Source organism: Amyelois transitella, chromosome 5, assembly GCF_032362555.1.
Source record: "Amyelois transitella isolate CPQ chromosome 5, ilAmyTran1.1, whole genome shotgun sequence".
NCBI lineage: Eukaryota > Metazoa > Arthropoda > Insecta > Lepidoptera > Pyralidae > Amyelois > Amyelois transitella.
The window spans coordinates 2,019,492-2,033,418 of NC_083508.1; the positions used below are offsets into that span (position 1 = coordinate 2,019,492).

Sequence of the window (13,927 nt, forward strand, 5' to 3'; positions counted from 1 at the left end):
ACACATATGTTTTTAATTTTCTGTAAAGACTTAAAGGTGCGCTGTCGGAATATAAACAATATATCTTAATATATTATAATATATAATATTTCAAGCTACATAATATACAATAATATGTAGCCTGAAATAAAATATCTTGCTTTAAAAATATTTGTGTGATGAAGATTCGTTTTTGCTTGACAAATTTTGATTAAAAATCCATGAATTATTATGTGTGAAAGCTATATTTTCTCAGAGATTTTAGCCACATTTAATTTGTAGACAGGAATTATAAGAGACATGTATAAGATACTGTACACTGTTTCTAACAGTCAGGAAATTGTTTGTGTAATATTAATGAGTATATCAAATATATATCCCGAATCTAGTCAAGTGTTCAACAACCTATATTTACTTGTGAAACATCTACAACCTTGCAGGACTATAGTAGAACCGCCTAAATGAGTCCTCGCCCGCGGAGTACAGGGGCGCGGGGGTATGACGACGAAGGGGAACGAAAGAGGTGCGGGCGGCGGTCGAGCGTAGCGTGTAATACAAGGGGCGAAATGTTACTGGACATTTCTTGAGATATGTGACGTCATAGTGGTTAGCGGCAAACAGGTGAAGATTTTTATTAAAAAAATAATAATGGCTATACAAAATTTGAATGAAACAACTGTAAACTATACAACGTGTTCCTTTTGTTATCCCATAACTCCATGGTATCAACGAGACCACGTACATGAATTAAATAGCATAAGCATTTTTCGATTATTGTTATTTTCAAATTTTTATTTTTCATACAAAACAATTCGATAAAAATGTGATTTTATGATATATAGGTATGATATGTAGGTAAAAAAAAGGTAATAAAGTTATGTATGTAATATTTATTTATGCAAAATTTATCAAAATTATAAATCAATCACTTATGTCCATAATATCACTATCACTGGAACTTGATTCTTCACTTTCACAACAGCCATCATCAGAATCATCAGAATCGTCTTGCACATTAATAATAAAATCAACAACTTCATCTAGGACTCCATCATGTTTGCAATATTCGTCTTCGATTTTAATCACGTGTTTAACACAATTCTCCCATTTCTCTTTGGGATATTCAGCAAATAATCTCTCTAATATTTCTTTTTTCTGGTCCAAATTAGAGTCGATACTTTTTTGTGCTAATTGTCCTTTGATATCACCCCAGACCAACTCAATTGGGTTCAGGTCTGGGTGATATGGAGGCAAACGCAATACTTCGTGTCCGTTTCTTTTCAATACCTCGTCAATTTTGTAAATATCTTCTGTGAAATTACTTTTAATTAATTTATATAAGTCATCCTTTCTAAGTTTTTCATCAAAAGGCACGTTATGTCGTCGTAGCCATTCTTGCATAGTTGGCTTGGTAGAAGCCATAGTTGGCTTTTTCTCTTCTCGAACCGAATGATAAGCTGCGTTGTCCATTACTATGACAGAATTTTGCGGTATATTAGGCATGAGCTTTTCATTTATCCATTTACTGAAATTTGCGAAATTCATAGAATCGTGATAATCACCTGTTTTACATTTGGATTTGAATATCACAAGGGCTCCGTCTACAAATCCAATTTGACCTCCACAATGTACGATGATCAAACGGTCCCCTTTACCAATATGAGATAGAACGCCAAGTTCATCCTTTGATTGCCAACATTTTGAAACGTTATGAGACGCGTTTACATAAGTTTCGTCAAGGTATAAAATATGTCTTCCTTCTCTACGATATTTTTTAATAGTATTTAGGTATTTCCACCTCCACGATGTGATATTTGGCTGTTCGATAAGGAGTTTCCTTTTAGATCCGCATTTCTTAAATTTAAAACCTAGATCATGTAATAATAGCCTTAAATATTCCCTGCCGCAGTGTAATATATTCTCTTCTCTAAGTACAGCGTTCAAAGTTTTCAGAGTAGGTATTTTTTTGAAAATTGTGTAAAACTGAGTGACTTTTCTTCTTACCACTCCTTTTGTGAAATCGTCTATTTCCACTCTTTTTCTACGAACCTGTTTTGGTTTTCTCGGTGATTTAAATCTCTCGTTGTCATTTAATGCTTTCCCTTGTTGTACAATTCTAGATACAGTCTTTTCTGATAGTCCAGTAACTTCTGCTACAGTTTTATTTAAAGGTATATCTTGTTTATATTCATCAGAATTTGGGTCGAGTTTCTTTTTTCTAAAATATTCATATACGTTAAACGCCATTTGTTTGCACTGACTATTAATTCTATGTCCGAAAATATTTCGACTCATCTTGAGAATGTAATCTCATGTATAATTTTCACAAGGCGTCCGCAACTGTCAACACGTGTGATCGCTAACCGCGTAGCGAGCGAACTGAGTTTTTACAAGAATGCGCCCGCCGCCCGCACCTCTCTCGGTCCCCTTCGTCGTCATACCCCCGCGCCCCTGTACTCCGCGGGCGAGGACTCATTTAGGCGGTTCTACTATAGGTTCTAATAATATTTGGTTTACGACTTGTGTCTTTATTCTACTAATATTATAAATACGAAAGTTTGTGAGTATGTCAGTATGGATGTTTGTTACTCTTTCACGCAAAAAAAGTCTGAACCGATTTGAATTTTGGTATGTAGGTAGCTGAAGACCCAGAATAATATAAAGGCTACTTTTTATCCCGGAGTTCCCGAGGGATTGATAGGGTTTCCACTCGGACAAAGTCGTGGGCGGCTTCTAGTCTCATATAAAATTCTCGTGTGTTCGTTCCCGTACTCTTACGAAACGATTTGACCGATTGTCATGGAATTTTGTGAGCATAATGAGTAGGTCTGAGAATCGGCCAACATTTTTTTTTCATACCTCTTATGGGTTGTCCCTTAACTTTTTTTTAACTAGAAAGTACTTAAAAATTATTTATATGGCAAAATAACGTTTCCCGGGACAGCTAGTTTATATATAAATCCTCCGTTATCGAGAGACTGAAAAACAGAACCTACATGTTATTCAAGTCAAAGTCTTCAAGTCAACAACGCAAGTCAAGACAAGTCTTGCAAGTTTGTTGATGTACAAGTAATTCTGAACACCTGAATAAAAATAACAATGACCTTTATTAGTATGATTATATTAATAGTATTTCTTGTGTTTCGGTAAAATATTTTTTTTCATCTGTTCAATTCAAGAAAAAGCTTTTAAACGTTTTTGCAATTACATGAATTGTGCGAATTCGTAATACTTTTTTTTACAGTTTTGTTACCGTTTTTAACGACTCTTGATTAATGAACTTATTTATTGATCAAAAAAAACATAAAAATTTATATTGAAACTCGGTTCTACAGCAAAAGTCATGCTCACGCTAGGTTCACAAGACTGTTAATTGGCTATTGCCCTTTTTCCCGAACTTGCGACGGTAATAATTTGAGCGTTATATGACTTTGTAACTACATACTGAATCGTGGTGCCTTCATACATGCGTGTATTTCATTTGATTGAATAACGTCAAGTTGTCACATTTGGTGGCTCTGCACCACAAGAATACGAGTAATGTTATACATAAAAAAAAAAAAACTCCCGATTCAAATTTCTGCGCGCGACGTCAATACATTCCCATTGGTCGAAACCCGTCGTGCGACCCAAATGCGCAAATCTGCTTTTTATTTTCACACTAATATGGCAATATTATTTATAAATCCACTTGAATATATTAAATGCATATTTTATGTTTATTTCCAATGTATGCTTATATTGAAATCTGATGATTTATGCAGAATTTATTCAAAGGTGTATAAAATAATTACTGTATATATAGATTGATCTTCGTATTGGGTATATTATTGGTACCTAAGATTCTATTTTGTTAAGGAAATTTTCGACTTAGATGTATTATATACGATGAAATCGATTTGTATCTGGTGAGCACAAAATGTTAAGCATTTTTTTATAATACGTCCAGTGAAATGTCTTATTAACTGCCAAATAGGGTGTCAGGGTGATTTGCGTTTTTGTAACTACCGACATAAATATTGTAGGTAAAATTGGGAGAAAGTGTTGCCATATTTAATTTTTATATTGGTAATTTTTTGAATTGGGCAACCGAAGCATGTCAGACTAAATTAAAAGAGAACTGTCGGAAAGCGGACCCCGGGTCCTGCACCACGGTGGCGGAGGGCACAACTGGGAACACGCGGACTGATATTATGTTGAATAATATTAAAGCAGCTACAGGTGTTTTTGCGAAAAATCTGCAAAACGCGCCATCCATTTGCAATACGTTTACATGTTACATATTTATTTCTTCTGTTGACACCCTAATTGACAATTTACAACTTTACAGAGGCAGTATTGTATTGTATTGTAAATAACTGTAAAAATGTCGGATGTTATAACGCACTGATCAAATGTCGCTGTGCATATGAACTCAGTTTTAGATCACTTTTGTTTCCGATTTTTTTTTTGTGATTTATATTATTATCGTGTAAATGTGTTGTGACGATTTGTAAATAGTATGCGAAATGTTTTATGGAAGTAGAGAATATTGAGACAAGATCTTTTAAATACATTATAATGCAATAAGACTTTTTCGTTTTATTTGTTTTTTTTTTAGTTATAAGTAGATTTTGGAGTCTTAGAGCCGAATTCAAAGTTTTGAAGCCAACGGCTGATATACACTTGTTATTTATACACTTAGATATTATGCGGGGTCGACACCTTTTAAAAAAACTATTTTACATATATTATGTTTAAGATTAAAACATTTCTATAATGTGGCCCTTTTCAGTTTCTTGGCTTTATGGACTCGTTCTACCCCGTAAGACATATGTTGAATAGTAACTGAATAACTACGTCTATATTTTTTTTTTGAAGAAATACAGTAATTAAATATCTTCGGAAAATTATTCAAGGTGTGTGCTCGAAGTCGTGACGGTAAAAGCACATAAAGCGGTCGTTATATCTGTTAATTTCCATAACTCCTCAACCACAATCAAGGCATGAGAGGTTTGCTAAAGATATAAATAGTCTCTCTTAGGGCATTCTTGATTGCATTGATAGCTTGTCTATGTTCAGGGTTCAGGTTCACTTTTAACATAGAAAAAAAAATTAAATTGAAATAATATAAGACTAGCTTTTGGTAAAGTCAACTTTTCAAACTTACATACATACATACATAAAATCACGCCTCTTTCCCGGAGGGGTAGGCAGAGACTACCTCTTTCCACTTGCCACGATCTCTGCATACTTCTTTCGCTTCGTCCACATTCATAACTCTCTTCATACAAGCTCGGCGGTTTCGGGTACTTTTGACCTGACCCTTTACCAGGACGTCCTTAATTTGATCAAGATACGTTCGTCTAGGTCTTCCCACTCCGACCTTTCCCTCCACACTCTCCTTGTATATCTGCTTAGTCAACCTGCTTTCATTCATCCTCTCCACATGACCGAACCATCTTAACATACCCTTTTCTATTCCTGTAACTACATCTTCTTTCACATCACAACATTCCCTTATCACGCTGTTCCTTATCCTGTCACTCAATTTCACACCCATCATACTCCTTAACGCTCTCATTTCCACTGCATTTATTCTGCTTTCATGCTTCTTTTGCCATACCCAACTTTCACTCCCATACATTAATGTCGGGACCAACACGCCCCTGTGCACAGCCAGTCGAGCCTTTTTGGATAGTTTCTGACTGCTCATAAAGGCATGCAAAGCTCCATTCACCATGTTCCCCGCGTTCACTCTCCTTTCAATATCACTATCATACTTGCCATCTGATGTAAACTTTGATCCTAGATATACAAACTCTTTCACTTGCTCCACTTTTTCTCCTCCAATCAAAATATTACATGCTGTCATTTCTTTCTCCATTTCAAAAACCAGTGTTTTAGTTTTACTTACGTTCACTTTCATTCCTTTCTCTTTTAAAGCTTCATGCATACAGTTTACCATCTCCTGTAACTTTTCAAACTTATTAACTGTTAAAAATTAATTCGCAAAATGAGTCGAGTCTCAAGTGTAATGTTACTAGTAACATAACACTTGAGACTCATTTTGCGAATCTGTGGTGAAAAACTAAGACATATAATTCAATACACCCGGCTAGATTATGAACTAGCCAGTTATCACAGCTGAGATACAACTTTGGCCGCTAGTTCAAATTTTGCCGCCCCGTGTTATCTCAGCATTCCGATACCCCACACGGAGAAAATAAGGTGGAGGTCAAATGTCAAATTTTATAATTAAAAAACTCAAAAAATGTTATATTTATGTAGGTATTTTTTATTTCTGTAAGAAAAAATATTTTTTGGGACTCATATCTGCCGCCCTAGGCTTCAGCCTGCTGGTAAATCCGCCACTGGATACATGTCTCTACCGTATGTACAGTCAACGGCAGATAAATTTAACCCCTATGTATGGTTTTGTATTAAATGTACAGACAGGATGAAATGTTTCTCTGCTTAATTGGAGTTCTGTTGAAATCGCTTCTCTTACCGCGTCAGGCAAGCAATCAAGGTATAAGGTATGCAGTTTCAAAGTTCTGGCGTTCACTGTCACTTGAATCTTAATTCCATCAATCCTTCAACGTGATATTTGATTCTTTGAACTTTGGCTCTGTCCTCTCAAAGGGTAAAGACGTGTGTGTTATATTCCTTTAAGTTTTTAATAGTTTTTTTTTTTTTTTTTTTTTTTTTTCATTTATTTTGGCACAAACAGTCATAAGTACAAAATAAAATATCTTATAGAACAGTATACAGTATTATAGACCAAACAGTGCCGATTAAGTAAATATTATATGAATTATAATAACTTAAAACTACGCGTGTTAACGAACTTTGTGTTATTTAAATTAAAAGTATGTAACGGGATGCATGCATACAATTAGCATTACACAAAAATCGTAAAGAATATAAAAATAAAAAATAAAACCGAAAACAATATTAAGAAATCTGTTTCAAGATAAATTTTGTACACACTTTGTTTTTAGTGGACAACAGAGAACAGGAAAATATGTCTATGTCTGAGAAAAATTTGTTATAATTTACAATGCAGCGATGAAAAAAGTTATTTCGAGTATAATTCCCGCGAAACTGAGGTGGTACTAAAATGTTAAGTTTGCGAGAGGAGCGAAGCGGAAGTCGAGCTTTGGTTAGGAAGTTAATTTTTGATAGTAGTGTAGGGGAGTCAATAAGGCTATTAATTATTTTATGCAAAAGTGCTATGTCGAATTGGGTCCTGCGGTTCTGAAGCGAGAGGATTTTATAGTAACCAAGAGAGTCGTCATATGAAAGGTTTGTTATGTTGTTCCGATAATTGAGCATTTTTAGAAATTTCTTTTGCACTTTTTCGATTACGTTAATATCATCTTGATAAAAAGGGTTCCAAACATTACAACCAAAGTCCAAAATAGATCTGACGAAACTAAAGTATAAAATTTTTAAAGTATTACTATTTTTGAAAGGCTTGGTAACCCTGTTAATAAACCCTAAATTTTTAAATGCTTTTCGCGTAATATAATCGTAGTGACGTTTAAAAGATAGTTCGCTGTCCATCATGATACCCAGATCTCGAATTGAATCAACTCTTGTGACCAAGTTATTATTAATAAGGTAATTAAACTTAATGCACTTTTTCTTACGAGTATATGTGATGATTTGACATTTTTCACTATTAAGGAAAAGTTGATTTTCATCGCAATATTTTACAAGAGAATCTAGATCCTGTTGGATTTTGTGACAGTAATAGACAATAGTTCTGGTAGGAGGTACATACGAGTAACATTTAGGATGGACCATGTGATGTTATTGAAGAGTTACGTTCGTTGCATAACAGTCTGGGCTGTGCCAACTGTGACGTGTAGGTATATGTACTTCTCCGGTCAGTGGGCCATCCATCAGAATTCTCAGCGCGTTTCCACCGCTCACTACGCGGCACTAATTGATTTTGTCGAGGAAAAAATATAAAAAAAAACGTAATGAGGTGACATCTTAACATTGATTCCAAATGATGAATTTATTGATTAACTTATTAAGTTTTTCTTGTGTGTTTTGTGCAATTATTCGCGCTTATGTCTAATGGAATTTTTTGATTTGAATATATTATTTTGATAAATTTAGGAGAACTTTTTTTTGACCTTTTTACTTTTTTACGATTGAACCGATTTTGTTGCCCTCCGAACTTAAAATTCTATTGTCAGTTCCTACATACCTTTTGAATTTCATCAAAATCACACCAGCGGTTCGAAAATTGTCGCGTTACAAATATACATACAAAAAATGTATTTTCGCCCTACATTGATTTTTTATTGTACCACACACGCTCCTGCTTATTTGAAAGTAGGTACAACATACATTTAATGTGAAATTATTTCGCTTAATCTTTTAATTTGGACCATCGCAAAACATCCAGTATTACCAACTGATTATATCTTACGATGTATCGACCACTGCGACAATATATTGAACGTTTGAATCTAAAATATAATTTTGTTTTATTTTATTTAAAGGAAAAGAGTAGGTGTATGCTAGCTGCTTCTCTACCCATGCGAATCGTAAAAGTTGGCGAGGGCTAGCAACCTGTCACTATTTGAATCTAAATTCTATTACTGAGCCAAACAGCTGAGCGTGGCCTATCAGTCTTTTCAAGACCAGTGGCTCTGTCTATCCCGCTAGGGATATAGACGTGATCATAATGTATGTATGTGTATGTATTTATTTTTTCGCCATAGCCTTGGCAACTAAGCTCCGTGTATAACTTTTTATTAGGTAGATTTTAACACCAGATTTGTGAGTATCTACAGCTATGGCAAATTTTCATGGAAAATCCTTTCATATATTATCACCATCTTTTTTTGTAAGGTTCTATTGAAAAGTTCGAAAACACCGTCCAAATCTATGTAGGTACAGTTACGTCGAAATGGACAAAGTCAATTTATAAAGTCGATGTCCTGCCGCCTTGTTAGCCAGTCTCGGAGGCATCGCGCGGCGCCGCGCCATTCAAAACTTTGCCACCGATGCGACACTACCACTCCCAAAATTTTTTGAAAATAATAGTTTGGGTGATCATTGCAACTGCCATTAATATTCGGAGCACGCGTATCGCCTAGGCCGTTCGCGCCAACGCGCCACTGACACATTTCTACAGTTTCGCGCGCCGTTTGAATTTAGAATAGATTTTTTATATATATTTTTTAATTTTATGTTATTATATTGTGCCTGTACCACGTGATTAAAAAACTGTGATTTAAGAAATATTAGTGCTCCTGTGATTTTCTTGTTTTTAAGGTAAGTTTATTTTAGCTTATTCTTAAAGAATACTTATAGTGATTACTTAGTTACTATTTGCGTAAAACATTAATAGGTTCTTGACTTCTCTCATGAATATTCATAAAAGGCATCGAACTTGTAAAACTGCTTTGTTTATAAATATTTTTTTATAAAACGCGATAAAAATACTCAGCTCAAGATACCGAAACGTGAATTGTCTTCTACCAATTAAGTTATATGGTAAGGTATCGTGTGTAAACTAAGCAGTCTACTTTAATTTGCCATTCACAACGAATCTTTTACGAGTTTCCGAAAAAAAGTAAAAAGGGTCTAGTTAATTAATTGTAAACAAAATTTGTGGCTTCCTACAAATTAGAATGACCACTTCTGCAAGAATTGGATGTCCTAAAAGGTGACTAAAGGATGAAATATATAAAATATTCATAAATTAAAGACTCATCATAAATGCCAAATATTTGCTTTTAAGTGTCTACATTACAGATTTGTCTAAAATATGAAAAAGAGTTTTAAAGAAGGATTTTAACATCCCTAAATAAATATGTGTTTTTTTTTTAATTAGGCAACATCTAGGCAAAGAAATTATATTTCTGCTATTATTATTTACTGTGTCCTTATTAAACGCTATCTATCACTTACAATTCTAGGCTTACCGTAAACCAAACTTTGTATATATTTAAAAACTCTTCCGTTACTGACTGACCGACAACTGGCAGACAACGCACAGCTCCAACCATAGACTTTAGGGAAATAAAAATTTGCATATGTCCTCAAGGGGAGCACTAGATTACTAAGATATAGGATCCGGAAATCTGTAGCAACGGGAATATATATATAATTCCCTATAAATAATATATATAATATATATATATATATATATTATACATTTTCGTTTTCGCGGGGCATCCTCTAGTACGAGTAATAAATGTAACACGTTCCTTCTACACGATTTGTATCAACGTCTCACTAACAACAAAAGAAACAATGTATGTATGCTTGCAAACAAACTAAAACCGGTAACATTATGAGCAGTTGACATTTTGGTTTAAAAAAAAAAGAAGATCATTCGGTCCGTGATGTGATACCCATCATGTCTGCCAATTTAGTGCCAATCGTACGGTTTTTAATGCTGATTCAATGTCATTTTTGTCACTAGAATGCAAAATGGAAAAAAAATATTTTGTCATAATTTGAATGGAAGTTAAATAAGTTACTTAATTGCTCAAATAATCAAATCAGACGCGTTAAAGAATTTGTTTGTTTTTATTATTAAACGGCTTAGGTTTGTACTATACATAACTATTATGTTACAGGACCATTTTATTACATCGTAGGTACTTTGCTTCCGTCATTCGGCGAGTTGATCGCAAAACTTCGCCTAAATACACTTCATACTTAGTTGATGAAGTTTTATAAGTGTTTATACCTTATGTAAACAAAGGATATCTTGACTAATGAATGAAAATATGAATGAAAATATTTAATTACTTTATCAAAGTGGTACAGTATAAATAGTACCTATAGAAGTAATTGTGGTTTATAAGACAAGGGACAAAGTACCTATTTGTCACGAAAAAATTGTGAAGAATTACAATGCATGACTGCAAACTGCAAACCATACCAATAAAAATGCTCGCGATTATTTTTCACTATCTTATCCTGAAAAATAAAAAGAACAACAAAAACCAAGTGAAACTCACTCCAGTAACCAATTTTTAATTTTCAAGCTATCATTTTCATTTTTAAGTCAGTTTAAAGTATAATTACTTTAAATCGCTCACAGCAAATTAACAAGAATAAAATAATTTCATGTCAGGAAATATGAAGCTAGTTATTAATCAACCAAAAAAACGGTTTATCACCTGCTTAACGAGAGATCCCTGAGAAAATAGTGAAACCAATGACTGAACACATTATTTATAGCATTAATTAAGAATTCAGATCGACTCCTGCGCAGTTCCTCCCTCTTTTTGCAGCAATTATTTGGCCCTCAACTAGTGATAATGTGACATATGTATTTTTATGGAGAAATGTATAAGTGACAAAGTTTTTAAGACATTGTCATTATAAATATGGATCTGGGATCGGGATTCTTTATCCGAATTCGGTAACTGAAGCATGCCCAATTTTTCATTTAACATTTTTGTATTGAACTTTTAGCTTAGCTATTTTTTGTTTCTACTCCAGTGAAATTATAGCTTGTTATTCAGTGTACCTTCTGAATAACAAGCTATAATTTCAAGCATATACTTATTTACTATGTATACTTAGTAAATAAGTATATGTATAGACTATAGGTATCAGACAAAATATCACCATGGCTATTAAACATGATTTATTGAAAATTAATTTATTGATTGGTTATATTTCTGATCGTATAAAATAAAAGATTTAGTAGATTTGTGGCACACGTCGAATAGAATAGTTACTCATTTTTACGAACAGCTGTTTTTATTATAATGGGAGCTTGCTTATTAACATTTAAATTAATCAATCATTCAAACTTTAATAATAAATGGAAACATTCGGAATGGTTTTAAACGTTCATCGCCCTTACAGATCTCGTGATATTTAATTTCAACAAAGTAATGTCGGCGTCACGACAACGGTAACATTTCTAAATAAATAAAAAAATTATATACCTTGATCAAAACGAAGACCTCTTGGCGAAAGGTCAGGTCAAGTACCTACCCTAAACCGAGGAGATTGCATAAAGAAGGTAATGAATGCGGATGAAGTAGGAAAAGTATGCAGGGATGGTGACAATAAGAAATAATTATTTAGTCTCTGCTTACCCCTTCAGGGAAGATGCGTAATAAAAAAAAACAGTATGCGAATATTGGTTACGATGTATTAGTGGAATAGTTTTTGGTATCTATAAGTATTCAAATTTATTCTTAACAGACTTTTTGTAAGACATACGATTGTATCTAATTAAAGGTCTCATGAACGACAAAACACATTGTACAGCTACTTTTTTGGTTCCTCTAATAATATTCTGTCTGCTGCATTTCGATTCAACTTATGTATACATTCCGAGTATTGTATTACATTGGTAACATTAACCAAGTAGCCGACTGTACTAAACAGAGATGTTATTTGCCTAGACTTTTTGTGATGTCGCGATATTGGAAAAGGTTATGCTAAAGTCTTTTACTTTATTTTAAATATGGAGCTAGTTTTGTATCTAATGTAACTTCATTTTGTTGATGTTGTCAGACAACCTACCTATAAACGTATTTCTATATTGTTTTTGCCCTAAATCAAAGAAGATAATTATTAATAGATAGTCTTTACTTCAATAAGTAAGATTTATAACTTTATTATGTGAGATTTTGTGATCACCATCATCGGAGCAGTGCAGAGAGCCTTTCTAAATTTAGTTACTGAAAGTACATACTATCTAGTATAAGTACGCAAGATTAGGTTTGTAACTCGTTTATGCAAAAACTACTGAACACATTTAAATTAAACTTAAGACAGCAATAGAGCTCATCATCAGGAAATTTTCACTACAATTTATACCGCGAACAAAGCCGCGGGTGGATCCTACACACTTATACTCTTGTGGTCAGGAAACATGACAAGTCATAACCGAACATTAATTCGCAAAAGTCACCTGTCAACATATCTTCCGCGGCAAATCAAGCGGACTGCAACACATGTCGTTTTGAATAATAACTATATCGAATTAAATGTTATGATATAGGTAGTATTGAATAAATGCACATTTTTACCGAATGATAAAAATACTACATGATTCCGCCTTCACTCCGGAGGAGTAGGCAGAGACATCTTTTCATAAGCCATTCTTGCTTATTGTTTGAGTTAGGCAGGTCGAATTGTAACTGTGTTTCTATGATTTGATACGCTTGACCTGACCTTTTAGCATAAGGCCCTTTTAGACTAGTATTGATTGATTGATGGAAAAAATATATGAAATGATTTATGTAGACATCTATAAAACATTTTATGTAGGTACTAATTGTGAAGGAAGTAAAAAAAAACACGAAGGCATATGAAAATTGAACGTGTGTTTTTTGATATTAATTTTGATTAACACAATACATCACAGTCGTACACGCGATATTACGAGTCCTTTTTGACGAAGCCAATCAGGAAATGGCTCGTTGACTGTAAATATCAATAAGTATTACTTCAATACAATAGGCTTTAATTTTTTTCTTGTAAGTATATAGATCTCGGCGCCATGCTGTTTTACAAATTATATAAAACACGGACGACAAGACGTCTTTCTGAAAAAGTATCCTACTTAATAATTATATGCTCGCTTTAAAAGATAAAAATTAATAACAACGCGGCAAGCAGTTCTTTGAATCAATTTCCCCTTCTTATTGTGCATATCTTATTACTTCAATCAATTATGAAAAGTTGGAATTTTACTCGACGCTGTACGAAACTTTCTTGGAATTTGAAAATTAATAAAATTAATTGTAATAATTAATGAAATAGCGATACCTATGTATCCTTTATTAAAAGATTACCTTAATATGTAAGCGGGAAATTACACAGTGGGATTCGAACCTGTGCGTTTATTGCGCATCACGCATTTTAACCTTACCGATTCGGTCATCCACGCTCCAGTCCACTATCCAACCACGTATTTCTTATTATTTATTATGCTCTATACTTATATGAATATTTAGTT

At 33.6% G+C, this 13,927-nt stretch overlaps 1 protein-coding gene across 3 annotated transcripts in view; it reads left to right on the forward strand.

The window, feature by feature from the left end:
- The first annotated feature begins 8,951 nt into the window (after nucleotides 1-8,951).
- The window catches only part of LOC106139034 (uncharacterized), a 47,259-nt gene continuing 42,283 nt past the window's right edge, over nucleotides 8,952-13,927 (forward strand). For all 3 annotated transcript variants that reach the window (XM_013340371.2, XM_013340379.2, XM_013340388.2), the window contains exon 1: nucleotides 8,952-9,258. The gene's annotated coding sequence lies outside the window, so the exon portion shown is untranslated. The remainder of the gene's footprint in view (nucleotides 9,259-13,927) is intronic.